We start from the raw sequence: 14,140 nt of genomic DNA on the forward strand, positions 1-14,140 counted from the left end.
TGACATTAATGCCACAAGTGCAGCTGGTAATAATTTTTGGGGGGAGAATTATTTACTTTGACACTGACATAGTAAGGATTTTGTAGGAGATCTCCAGACTTTGTTCCTGCAGGGAAGAGGAACCATTCCGTAATAATTCACCATCTGACTTACCTAGAGATGTCACATAATATTCCCTCTAAATGGCCTCCATGAGTACTGGATGGGTAGAGGACATTATTTTTTGTTTCTTAATTCACTGGGAATAATTCATCGGCTGACAGCTGTGCTGGTGACATGATGAGGTGCATCCCTCTGAAACAAGCCCTGACAATCCACTCAGCACCCAATTTGGCTTCACTGCATCTGTGCACTCGTAGTCTCTCTGTTATGCAACCTCTGTGCCTCTACCCACAGTCTGTTGACATTCATTTATTCATTTGATTTCATCTTCACATGCAGCAACTGCTGTCATTTCCATATTATGAAAGGAGGCTGGGAACATGTTGACACAAGGCTTGGGCTTGTGTCTATGCTCAGATACCAGATGGGGAAAGCTCTGTATTCATCAGGGAAAAGAGGGTAATCAAGGACATCTTCCCTTTGGATGGAGGCTCTGTTGGGAGAGAGGATCAGGAGCTGGACTTCTGTTCCATGGGTGGGAAGAGCCGAAAGCTTTGCCATGTTCAGTAGAAACAACCCAAATGCTCTGAATATCTGAAACAAAAAAAGTAAATCTGGGTGCTCCAAAGGGCCTGGGATCTCATCTCCCTCAGTGAGAATTAGTAAAAACACTGGAGCTTTTGAACATGGCACTCCCAGTTATGCAAAACAGCAAGGAAGCCCCAAAGTCCTCATGAAAGGCCAATTTTCCAAGTCTCTCTTCTCTACAGCTTGGTGCCTAGAAATGCCCATTGTTGTATGAGGAATGGACAGCTTGTAGTAGGCACACAAAAAAGATTTAGAAATGATATTTTGGATTGAATGGTTTCATATTTGCCCTGGGGCTCTGGGGAAACAGACTGGATAGTTCTTACTTGAATTCTCACTGTACTCATTTGTCTAGCTAATGCTCTTCTATTCTGTCCACATTGCCTCCATGTGCCTCCCCCATTCCCAATTTGATCTATCACCTTGACACAAGAAATATGGTGTGGGTACATTTCTCATCTGTATTAGAGGGTAAAAGCTGCCCTATTACTTCTGCCATTTGGAGAAGAGAATAAAGGTGGACAAGCCCTCCACAAAAAGGTGAGACCAGCAGGTGCCCTTTCATTTTCTGTGGTTGTCTGCTGGTTCTAGAGAAAGATGGATCTTGGCTGAGAGACAAAACCACAAAACTTATTGAATAATATTCTACAGGTGACAAAGGCTGCAGTGATAAGGGAAAGAGAAGCTTCCTGGAGGCACAAAATGCAGGTCACCTGGAAACACCAACTTTAGTCTTAGAATATCTTCCTTTGACCTCCTGCCACAAATCAGCCAAAGCTCTGAAAGGATCTACTTTATCTCCTCACAGATAAGAAAACTGCACCTCTGTAATTTTTATCCAAAGTAGTTATGCTGTAAAAGTGTGATGACTGCCTCTGCAGTATTCACCTGCTTCTATAATGGGATAATTAGAGATAAAGGTAAGGTGTTTTTAATTTCATACCATTATTGGGTTGCTGGTAGGTAAATATATAGGAGATGGTTTAATAAAGCAATTTGACATTTCCTGTAGCGAGCGAACAGCACAGTCTTAATCGATATTTGCAGAATTGCTAGAGAGGAGCTGAAAAGGGGAGGTAAAGTGTGATGGCCTGTCCCTTGCTTCGGTGCACTGACAAAAGCTCAGGGCTTGGGCTTAGGCTGGGGCAAGTACTTCTGCTGTGCTGCTGAAGCAAGGCCCAGGAGCTGTGGCTTCCAGTCCTCACTGTGCCAGAGATGGTTGTTTCTTGTGTCATTGTAAAGTGAGACTAAAATTACTCCCTTGCCTCCTGCAGTGGAAAGTCATTGATAACAAATGTTCTTCTTCCAGCATCTGTGGGTGCTGGGTGCTGCTGAACTCCCTTTTGGTCTCTCCTGGACTGGCTAAGGACCAAATCAAGAGCTCAGCAAGTTTGAATTGATATCTTCTTCCACCAATGGAGAAAAATGCCTGTTGCTTAGTCTGTCTTGCACTGTTTGACATAAAAGACCAGCTACTGTGCCCCTGGCCTCTGCCTCCAGGTGTAGAGTGTGGTGAGTAGTACTGTGGTTGTAGCTGGCCTCTCTTCTGTAAGGTGAGTAACCTAATCAGGGAATAAGAGGAACTGCTCTCACACAGGTAGGCACTGCATTAATAAACTGGCTCTTAGTCCTTCATTCCGTGTGTTTTGTCCACAGCTCTTTCTTTCCACACAAGTGTTCTTTTCTGTTATTCAATTTCTGCTTCACTTCCTTCATTTGGAAAGGAGGGGATGCAGAACAACGTTGGATCTCCAGCTCCCTGGCATCTCTTTAGTTTCCTATATTGTCCAAAAACTCTGTCATCTCAGTCAATAGCATACTGAGCCCTTCAGCCATGCAGAGAGCATCAGCTCTCTCTTTAGTCTCCAGGTGCTCAGGTTTTTGTGCTGTTTTTTCTTTCCATTTTTATATCTGGCTTACAGCCATATTTTTCACCTTATGGAAATCCTACCTGGTGTGCTCAAGTCTTAGTGGAAATATGTGCTGTTTGCCAAGCAGCCTCTCCAGGGGCTTTCTTTCACTTCATCTCTTCTTAGAATTCAGCCCCTGACTTTCATACCAGGTAGGATTGCAGCAGCCAAATCCTGCCAGATTCACATGTTAAAGTACTGTATCCAATGTACGTGGGAAAAACTCTAATAGCCCTGAGTATGAGGGAAGTACAGATTCTTCTGCACAGAATGGGGGTTTGACTCTGATTAAACTCTTAAAGATAGTGTTACTATCATATTGCTTGTGAATATTTGGATGAACAGTTATTTTGTACTAATATTAGTAAAGAAAGAAGTTCCTCTATTTATGCTTTGTGGCTCAAATGTAGGATAACAAATTCAATCTGTCCATTTAATTAACACTCACAGGGCAGCAAGGAGGGCTGCCCAGCAATAGAGAATATGACATTTGACTCAGCAAACCAAAAAGTCTTGATAAAAAGTGATTAATGTTATTTAAAATGCAACTACCATTTGGCACAAGGCAGGTTTGGGTCTCCTATGACTGCTGAGGAGATGGAGGCTGGATGTAAAAGACACTTGATGCTGCTTGTGCTGGGTAAACTGTAAATGTTTTATGACTTCTCTCACCTTAGCAGAAGTGCAGTGCCAACCTGTCACAGGAGCACACTTAATTGCTCTTTGACAACATTTTCATTGTTGCCTGAATATGCACTGTGGCCCTGCCTTCCACTCCCACCCCTGCCCTCAGAGCTCTTGACATTAAGAGCTATTGATGGATGAGCTTGTTTCGACTAATTTCGAATCCACTTGCACATTACAGGTTTGAAAGTTCAATGCTGATGTAACTGAGTTCATGTCCTGAGGGAGAGGAGGATGCTGGCAGAAGGGGAAGGAATTCCAATGGGGAAAAACTGTTGGAAGAAAGAGAAAGGTGGTGAGGAGACACATCAAGACCCAGCTAGTGGTGGGAAAGGGTCAGAGGCAGAGCTAAGAATGAAAAATTAAAAACAGTACTGGGCGGGGGGCTACATATTTGGTTTGTTTCTGAAGCTGTACTTAGCAGTGGATTTTCTTCTTGTTTGAAAAGTGACTTAGTTAAAAAGGTGAAATCTGTTTTGTGAGGAAAAATACCTTTTGTATATGCGATGGGCTGAAAAAAATTATGATCTTATGTTCCAGACTGTGGACACTTAGAGGTTTGACTTTTTAAAGAAATCATGTCCTCCCTTCCCACCTTTTCCCCTCTGCTCTCCCAGCTCAGGCAGATTAGCACAGACACACAATTCCGATAGACATGGAAAAGGCAGTTTTCAACCTGAGGGAACTGAAAAATATCATAAGACACATGTTGGATTACATAAGGTCAGGTGCTGTGTAAGACTGAGCTGATCATTGCCACATGCTGAGGGACCATTCACTCCTGCAAAGGGCTAGTGGGATCAGGTAGAGGAGGCTCAGGAGAATTTAAGATTAAATAAGGCAATCTCATGTTGCTTTCAGCATCTCTTCCAGCCTGTGAACTCCCTCTCATCACCATTCAGAAGTATTAATATCTCCTCCGCTCATTGCATCACATCTGGATGGCTGACAGCATATAATAGAGGTCAGGAAGGATTGTATTTCTTGGTCTCCACTCCACTGGTCAGGAACTGTCTGGTGTAGATGAGCCATGCTTGCAAGATTATAATGGTAATTTGTAAGCATTTGCTTGAAGTGCTGCCACCAAGTCTGTTGGACAAGCAAAGCTGATCACTGAAATCCAAGTCTTTGATAAATCACTTCATTGCTGACCTAATGAGTTCTTCATGACAAGAAGATTTCTGCAGTGGCTCATTCAACAAGCTATTTTCTATTTTCTGTACCGGTGGTAAGGACTGAAGAAATGGTTGCACACAGAATAATGAGGAGGTTTGGCACTTTGCAGAGATTAATTGGCAACTTGATTGGTCTCGCTGTCAAACACCAGATGTTCTTCCTTTTGTAAAAAAAATAAAATAAAATAATGTGGTTTAATTTAGATTTACTTCATTAGTTGCTGATGTCACTGCATTCCACTCTATTCAAATAATTGATAAGATTAATGTCTTTCCTTCCCAAGAGACTCATTTTCTTTTTGAATTAATCGTAAAAGCTTGATTGGAGGAGGAGGGGGCCAAAAATCTCTAACACTGCTTTCCTTCTTTCCTCCTTGTAGAGGAGAGTGTATCAGGGGAGGTCTGGATCCACGTGGCTCATGGATGAGGGCACCATGGGGGAACTGTGGGACTCCTCAACAGAAAATATCCTTCCTACAAGCAGACCTGAGGTAAGGAACCATCACGGCCTGTAGTGATGCCACGGGAGCTCCATGGTCCCCACTCAGTACAGGGACACTGAGTCTGCAGCAGCATGACAAGAGTGAAAACAATATTCCCTGCATTGTGCTTTTAACTGCCTAGGGCTTGAAGCACTAGCAAAAGGCTTTGGTGTCTTTTCTCCCTCGTTAAGAAGGGAGGACTGAGTTGGGAGCCAAAACGGTCGTTCAGGTGCCAACTCTGCCCTGATCTTTCCCCCTGCCTTTTCTCCTGGGTTCCCTGCAGCACAGGAAACGAGCATTCTCTTGCACAGGGCCCCCTTCAAGATTTCAGTGTAACATCCAGATGGAGCTATTTAAGGTCTTTAAAAAATGGTATCTTAGATGACTAATTACTGTGAGGTGACTAATACCTAATGCTTCTGGGCAGAGCTGTACCTACTATACCCAGTCGTCACTGTATTTGCTAAAAATGAGGAGGAAAAAAAAGATAAATTTTGCCTGAGCTGGAACTTTTTCCAGGTCAAGTCTCTTCTTATTTCACCGTTAATCTTGAAGTATTACATAAAGTTTGGGGCTGTGAAAAACTTCTACGAAGTCGGATCTGAGTTAATTAAAAGGAAACCTTTCCTCTCCAGAGACTCCATGTCAGTCTGGGCAGCACAGGGCCATCTCATGGGATCCTCCCAAGGAGACATCTCACCACACTGGCTGAGTCTGTATGTTGTGGTGGGGGCTTGTGGTCCCTCCCTGGGGGAGGCTGCAACAAGCTCCCCCAGAAATCCCTGCAAAGCCCCAGCAGGCTCTGCTGAAATAGAAGGTAAAGAGCACCAGCTCAAGCAAACCTTTTGCACTGTCATTGGTCCTCTACAGTGAAATTTGAAATTGTTGTTCAAGGTGAGCACCTGAGGTGTCTGGAACATCAAGGCTGAGTTACCAAGCAGCTGCAGGGGTGGGCCCCACTGTTTTGCTGACATATTTGATTTGGCAGCAGTGGAGGCTTCTCTTGTGTTCTCCAGACTCCTGGTCTGGATTGCTAACCCCACAGTCTCCCCCAGAAGCAGACATTTCAGTAGCTTTCTCTGCCTTTTGGGGCCATATTTTTGAGCTTTTTCTTTTCCCTGTCTTCCCAGGAAAGTTCCCATGTTGGGCACATTGGTCAAGATTTGGTGTCTCACTAACATTTTGGTTTTCCCTTTCCTCACAGGAATTCCCCTGTGCTTCACAAAGACTTTTAATTCTCTGTGGGAGTCTTTGGCAGCCTCCTTCAGGGCTCAGAGGAAGAAGGATGAGGCAATGTCCGTGTCCATCATCCATCATCCTCCTGGGGCAACAGTCACCTCTATTTCTATAACACCTATAGGAGCTACAGACTGTATAAGGGCTGCAGAGAATGTGTAAGTAAGGAGGAGGCAAACCCTCCTGGCCACTGTAATTCAGCATTGCTCCGTTGACTTGTGACCCCAGGCATGCTAACAAATAATGTGTGTCAGAGGCAATAAGTGATGTGAAAACAGAAGATCACTGTGTGTCATTTAAAATCATAAAGGGTTTAAAATATTTGCCAGGGTTCAGTCAGTTTGCACAGGATGACTTTTTACTTTTATGTGTGGTATAATGTGCTTGAATGTAAAAGCTTCCTAATAGCCACCATTTTAGGAAGCTCATTCCACAAAGGAGTCTCAAGTCCAGACTCATTTTACTACACTGGCACTTTCATTGGCACGTGAACTGTCAACTTTAAACAATGGTCTAAAGAAAAGTTTATTGATGTTTCAGGCAAGCTGAGGCTGCTGGATGTTTTTTTTTTCAATGGCAAAAATCAGGCTATCCAAGTTCACACCAGCAGAGATGGATTAATTCAGTTATTTGTTTTACTTTCTTTCTAGGCTGGCTTAATTTTCTTCCTGTTTAACCCCTCGCTGACCTAAGCAGTGATAATCAGTGCTTGACGCCTGCAAGTCCATAATTGTAGGTTGGCATCTGATTGTAGGAGCGATGTATTTGTTGTAATAAGTAGGAGAAGAAAGATGTGTGACATCTTTGGGAGGGGAGAGGAGGTGTGTGCATGGTAAAAATTAGGCAACCAGTTGAATTCCCTCTTGACAGTCACGACGTGCATTATCTGCCATCTCATCGTATCTGTGCAGAGCTATCAACAGCTGTGATATCACAGCTGTCAGCTCATACAACCTTGCGACTTATGATTAACAGGATTTCCTCTTCAGTTATTAAATTAATAACAGGAGATACTCTGTGGAAAGCAACAGAATCTGCAACAATTGAATGTGCTGTTTCCCTGAGATACATCTTTGCTTGTTTTCTGGCACAAGGCGTTAAAGCACCACACTTCTAATACCCGTAGGCAGGCGGAGCTTTATGAGCTGCAGCTCACTAAAGGTGAACAGGGTGAGCTCTCCTGTTTTCGAGGCAGACTTTGGCTCTGTTTTAGCTATTTAGTGTTTTGTCTCTAGTGGGACCTGGAGTCTGCCAGGGCTCCAGGGTGGACGTGCTGGGACTTTCCTGTAAACTGAGTACACTAAGGACATCAAAGGGGCTTTGAATTATTAAACTGGCCTAACGTTGGGTGTCTAGAACATGCACTAAATAAGACAACTTTTGAAAAGGATAAATTTAGGTCTGATGAATAAATAAAAGGGTTCAGAAACCAGTTTCTCTTCACCAGGACGGATGTTGCCCTTGTGTTAGCCTTTGCCTACCACCTTCCCATGGACTCCGGACAGCTCCATACAGATCCTTCCAGGTCCCTGATGCACCATCCTTCCCACCGTGACCTACGAAAGGGGCTGGCATCAGCTCCCCACTGCTTCCAGGGCTGCCCCAATCCAGCTTGCCATATCCAACCCCTCTGCCCAGGCTGTGTGCAGGCTGGATGCCTGGTAGGCAGCACATGCCTTCTCCCCAGCCATCACCAGGGATATGACAGCTGTCACAAATCTTTTTAAGAGGACATGGATCCCATAGTAAGCAGTGAGATTATTCCTGAGTGTCCTAAATTTGGCAGTTACTGTTTAACTGGTCAGTAACCTGTATTTCCCTCTGTGTGTTGAACTTGCTTGTGACAGTAGTTGTTGCCAAGAGCCCCTCTGCCTTCTACCTTTACAGTCTGTATAAATCACCAGGGTAGAACAGCAACCAAAAAGCCAACCAATTCTTTTTCAGCCTTTCTTTGGTGTAAACTCCAAGGCAAGCTCTTGCTGTCTAGGCAGGAACTTGAAAACACGATGGAGGTCTGTGTCATGGCTGCCTGTTTGGGAGTCCCCAAACATGGGAAGTTCTTCATATTTCCCCAGTGGGCTGGCAGCATCTGTAGTTATTCCTTTTCTTCTGTTTCCTGTCTGCAAAATGAGATTACTGCTCTGCCTTTTCTAGCAAAATGCTGGGTGATCTGGGCCAGAATCTCTACTAGAGCCAGCTGGGCCTACTGTAAATGATCAAGCAAAACTGAAAATTGGCATTTTGTGGTCCAGCCCCAGTATGGATGGCTGTCTCTCTATCTGTCTATCAATGTGCATGTGTGGGTTTGTCTGTCTTTCTATCTATCTTGTCCTGTAGCCAACTACTATACACGTACATATGAAATTACATTTCAGTCCTGATTCACAGAAGTATTTAGTGCCTCAAAAATCCCTCTGCAATTCTGGACATTTCATCTTTTTTCCTGGTACTTTTGGTGTAAATCTGACAAATAAACAGTGAAATCTTTCATTTACTCACTGCTGTAATCAACTAGCTATAAGACAAGGTGGCCAAGTTAATTATATTTTTTTTCAGAGAGTAATTCTTTTCTCTCCTTCCACATGGCAGAAAAAATGCCTTGGTAATGTAGGAGCTTAGATTTTCCTTTGAAAGTGCCTCTAGTCGACTTACAAGACGAATGAATGTGGTTCACTTGCATTAAAAAAATGTTTTATAACCTTTCTATCCAATGAAAATGATGTATGACATGTAAATAATTTGGGGTAAAAATTGCATCCATTAACATTTGTGAAAGAAATAACAGAGGAAAACTGTGTTGCAAGTGATTTCTTGCCTGACCTGGGGCTTTGCAGTTCATCAGCCTGCTTAGTGGTCCTCTCCTTTCCAGCTCCAACTTATTTCAGGCCAATGTGCCTCAGTGAATGGCTGTGCACTGTGGATTCTCAGATTAACACTACACAGGGTGCTTCCATTGAAGCTGTAGTTATTTAAGCACCAAGGTCAGAATTCTTCAGTGGCACTTTAGGGACCTTGATGTGCCGATGCTCATGTCCTTGGGCAGGCTGGTAGGTCCTCTTGAAAATCAAGGAACTCATATCTACTCTTCAGGAAATTTTCTTTATCTTTATAAGCTTGAATTGACTGCCAGTTTGACTCCTTGCATGTTAGGTATTTTGGACCTCATATATATACACATTTTTTTTCTCAGAATTGCTTTTCCATTAAGACTGAACGTTTCTCACAAATACTTTGTCTTTTGTCCATTTTCTCTTACCTTGAGAAATGCTCATCTTCATGTTCTTGTTTACTCCTAAGATGAAAAAGTACCTTTTCTTCCTAGTCACCGTGTACGAATCTACAATAAAAATGAGGCGTATAAGCCATCAGAGACATAGCTACAGGCAAGAAGCAAAGTGGGCTTAGTGACCTTGATGTGCATGCTGGAGTTGTTATGGCAACAGGCAAGTGAAATCACTGTTGCTAAGGCTCAGAGAAATAAAGCAATCTCAGTCACTTAATGGTCATTATTCTCTAGTAACTTAATTTTGAGTTTGCTGCAAGCTATACTGCAAAGTGAGTCAGCAAACCATCCCAAATACTTAGGAGAAATATGAATGAGAGGGGTTTTCTTTGCATTCCCCTTCCCCTGAGCCCCTCCAGTGACACGGTCAGGAGCAGCCACAGAGGTTTTGGAGATAATTCCCAGTGGCTTTTAGGAGACATACTGTGACACAGAGTGCAGCCTTGGGGCAGGAGTAGTGGATGGTGTGTGCTGACCCCCTGGAAGAGCAGGAGGCATCATTTCCTTTTTTTGTCCAAGAACAGTGATTTTCAGCTTGTATTTAAGAACAATGTGCTAGAAATTTGGGCTATTTTCCTCCTTTTTTCCTATTGACTGTTTTGTTTGATGGAAAAGATGGGAGATACCATATTTTATTCTTGCTTGACCAGAGCTGATTTGGCTAATCCTCTAAGATGTGTGAAAATGGAACTGAAATGTAGTTAAACTGGGCAAAAAATAATTCATTTTACTGGTGACTTTAACGGCTAAAAATGAAGATGCCTTTAAGGAATTCTAGAAAGGTAAATGTTGGAAGTCAATCTTTAGGCATCAATTTTGCAAAACTTAAACAGGTTCAGGGAGTTTAGCAGAATAAAATATGGAAAGACTTCACGAACAGAACAAGTGTAGAAATACTAATGCCAGTTTTCATTGAAAATGGCAAAGAAGGGAGCCATGAAAAATCTTGATCCCAGTAACATTCATGGAAATTGAATGCACACAGTGAGAAGCTGTAGTCAAATTGCATTTTGCTGTGAAAATGAATATCACCATATGTTTGGAAAATCACTGTTCCTGAATTCTTTCATAGACCAAAGCCAAAAAAGAGCAGAGTCTTTCCCTAAAATAAATCCATGAACCCCCTATTGCAGACACACCACCAAATCCCTCCAAAATGTCATTGCAGGCTCTAGTGTCCTGTTCCCTCCTTGTGAATTAGTGAAGATTTTTCCAAAGGCTAATTGCAAACCCCTTTTTATTCCCAGTTAATTTCCAACAAGGCCAGATGTGAATTTGCAGTTCAGGCCTCTATATTGTTCCAGAAAAAGCAGTGGCATTAGCAGCTGAAAGCAGTCATTATGTGTTTGTTCCCTCAGCAGACTGATTGCTCATCAAGCAGAGCAAAGCCTCACACAGGCTGAGCTGGATCACAGCACTATACATATGTATTCCTTCTTGAAAATGGACACAATCAGGCCATTCATGCATCCTGCCAAGATGCCTCTTGGTTGCAGATGCCCTGGGTGATTGCAGGGAAGATTTGCTTCTGCATCTGTATATGCTGGCATTTATCAGGATGGTCTCCACTGAAATCGGTAGTGTTTTACTGAAATGTAGATGGAATTGGAATCGATCCGGAGGGTGAAAGCCAGTCCTATGGAGGACATTAGGATTGGTGCTCCCAAATTCATGGAGCTTTAAAATTGTGCCTGGCCCATCCCTGTGATGCTGGGCTGCAGGAATGGAGGTGAGTGCTACGGCTCACTGCTGTCCCCAGGCATCGCTGCTTTCTTTGGCTGCAGAGCTGCATTTAGTTAAGGTTGTTCTGCCATGGAAGAGATGTTGCTGCAGAGCTGGTTTTCTGGTGTAGCTCCATCACAGCTGCATGTTTGGCATGAACTCATTTCTGCCTCAGCCCCCAGTGAGCTGGCCGGGGTGGAGGAAGGTGCTTTCCTCTCGCCTGCCAAGGAGGATGTTCTGGAGCTGATCCACCTACTGACCCTGTGACCCATGCACCAAGGTCTCCCTCAACATCCCCCCCTCCAAGCTGGGGACCCGGTGAGCTGGGAAATCCTGTGGCCATGCTGCTCAGGTCCGAGGAGCGTGCCTATGGAGTCAAGAGGATATTTGTGAGATGCACAAGCACTATTCAAGAAGCTGCTGTAATATAGAAGAATAAGGGCACCAGTATTAGCATTTTCTTTCAGAGCTTTACATCTTATTTGATGCCAGTTCTGCTGAGCCTTCCTCTGGTGGGCTGAGGGCTTTGCTGAAATCTGAGGTAGGGACTTCAGTGCCTCTCTGACTACCTTGTATCACTGATTTTGGAGTAATCCACTTAGTGACATAAGTTGCAAAGGCTTCTCTTGTATCCACTACTCTTTCATCTGCTTTTTTAAAACTCAGACCAACTGAATGTTGGCAGGGCCTCCAGCAACTAAGGGTAATTAAAGTATTCCTTAAAAAATTTTTGATCATTAAATTAAATTGTTGTTGAGAATGTTGTTGCTAACCAGCCAAGGTGATGAAGCCAAGCTTTGCATGAATATTCAGAACAGCAAAAGCAGTGGTGGAAATGGTCATTGTCCTTGAGATGAACTGCAGTACGTTCCCACTCACATGGGAGTTTTCAGTTGTACAGCTGGCAGAAGGGGAAGAGCTGCAAGAGTTCTGCCCCATCAGTGTGCCCCTAAGTGGTAAACAAGCTCACATTTGTGATACCTTGCAGCGATTTACATTGATTGCAACATTATGTATGCAAATACAAGTGTCTGAAATGCCCCATGAAGGTGTCAGTTCAGAAAGAAAACATTCTTCTTTTTTTCTTTTTGTGGGAATGGAAATGTATTTCATCTGAACTCTTGACTCGCTGAATTTTCTATTTTATTCTTTTCATCTTTGAAAAACCCTTTCCATCTTACTTCCCTATGCATCCTCCAGCAAGATATCCCTAGCCAATGCATCTGTCTGTAGCAGGGACTTTATTTTCCTGATCAACGGCATCAGAACTGCAGCATTTGAAGTTTTATGGCATTCTCTGATTTAGTGGGGTTTTTTAATAATGTATTGTGCTGGAGGCCTACCTCTGTGATTGAAATGTCACTTGAAGTCAATGTGGTGACTTCTTGGGAGAGCAGGAGCAAGAAAGGTCAGACTTAAAAAAAAGAGAGATGGGAAGAAAGAAAAAAAGGTGATGTCCACCTGCTTGAGAAACGTTGTAGGTGTCTATGAGTAGTTGTTTGAACATCCACAGCCTCCCATCAGCTTTCCTAATGCATTGCCATCTGCTGCAGCTCAAAGCCACTACAATTTGCACCTTACAGTTCCAAACATTGTGATGTATAGAGGGTATGATAATTTTTGAGCATGCTTATAATAGAAGATGGTTATTGCTTGCAAAACCTCACTCTAAATACAAAAGGAAAAAAGCCAAAAGGTAGCAAAAAGGACCTATCTCTTCACTGTTATATAGTGTGGGTGTAACAACATCACAGGTCAAAGCTGTGAGGGAAAGCCAATGGAAGTGGTGGGAGTTCATCCACAGCCTTCTGGATCCTTTTGGCTTTTGCAAGGTATTTGGGCTCTTTCTTTGAAACATGAGGTTTGACTGCAATAATGCAGTTTCCCTTTGAATACCTCTGGGCAGCCACTACCAAAGCTGCTGTGCCTGCAGCTGGCACAACAAACTGGCTGGAGAAACAGTTGATGTTGTTAGTTGTGAACTGTCTGTTCCTGCACATTTAATCAACACCCTTGTTCAGTACCTCACTGCTTTGGTTGCTGGCATTGTTTTTGCTGTGTCAGGTGCTAAAAAGGACAGCAGAGGCAAATAGAGATTTAATTTTAAAACCAGAATTTGTCTTGAAACAGCAGAGGAATCCATATAAATCAAGTTGCTTGTGTTTTCTGATCACCAGTAATTTCCAACATTTTTTTTTCCCTGCAACCTCAATTAATAGTGTCCTGTAAAAGGCTCTTGTGGAAGGCTTGTGGCACTTGGACGTATTTAGCTGTCTTGTCTGTGCCATTTGCCATGAATTCCCTGGGTTCTTTCAGTTGTTTGCCAGTGTTTTGAATTGCAAGCAGCATGAAACACAAAATGGCATAGAGGAGGTTTTTTTATTTATGTGACACATTTGATTAGGGAAAAATTATGATTTTATTCCCAAAAGCAGCACTTTGGGAACATATGTTTAGTTTATTGATTCAATAATAAGCATGCTCTGGCCTCTGGGCTTCACCTCTGCCTGAAAGCACCTCTGATTGGAAGGGAGGTGTGGTCTATGCCTCCCTCTGCATCATTCAGTCTAAGGCTTGAAATAGTGACAAAGGATGTCAGCTCATACAAACTTTCATAAGTCCCAGAGGGGAATTTGTCTCTCTTTGTAAACAAGTGCAGATTTTACAAGAGAGATTAATGAAAGAGATGTATTCTTTTATATGCAAATAAAATAATAAGAATCTAGGAAGAAATTCTTTACTGTGAGGGTAATGAGGCCCTGGCACAGGTTGCCCAGAGAAGCTGTGGCTGCCCCATCCCTGGAAGTGTTCAAGGCCAGGTTGGACAGGGCCCTGAGCATCCTGGTCTAGTGGAAGGTGTCCTTGCCCACAGGAGGGGTGGAATGAAGTGAGCTTTAAGGTCTCTTCCAACCCAAACCATTCTATCACTCTATTATCATAGAATCATAGAATCAGCTG

The 14,140-nt window shown here is 43.1% G+C and overlaps 1 long non-coding RNA gene across 1 annotated transcript; it reads left to right on the forward strand.

The window, feature by feature from the left end:
* The first annotated feature begins 493 nt into the window (after positions 1 to 493).
* LOC135420175 (uncharacterized) lies at positions 494 to 8,671 on the forward strand. Its single transcript, XR_010433409.1, has 2 exons — positions 494 to 4,950; positions 6,146 to 8,671. It is a non-coding gene; the product is annotated as an uncharacterized LOC135420175 (long non-coding RNA).
* The last annotated feature ends 5,469 nt before the right edge of the window (positions 8,672 to 14,140 follow it).

Source organism: Pseudopipra pipra, chromosome 11, assembly GCF_036250125.1.
Source record: "Pseudopipra pipra isolate bDixPip1 chromosome 11, bDixPip1.hap1, whole genome shotgun sequence".
Classification (NCBI taxonomy): domain Eukaryota; kingdom Metazoa; phylum Chordata; class Aves; order Passeriformes; family Pipridae; genus Pseudopipra; species Pseudopipra pipra.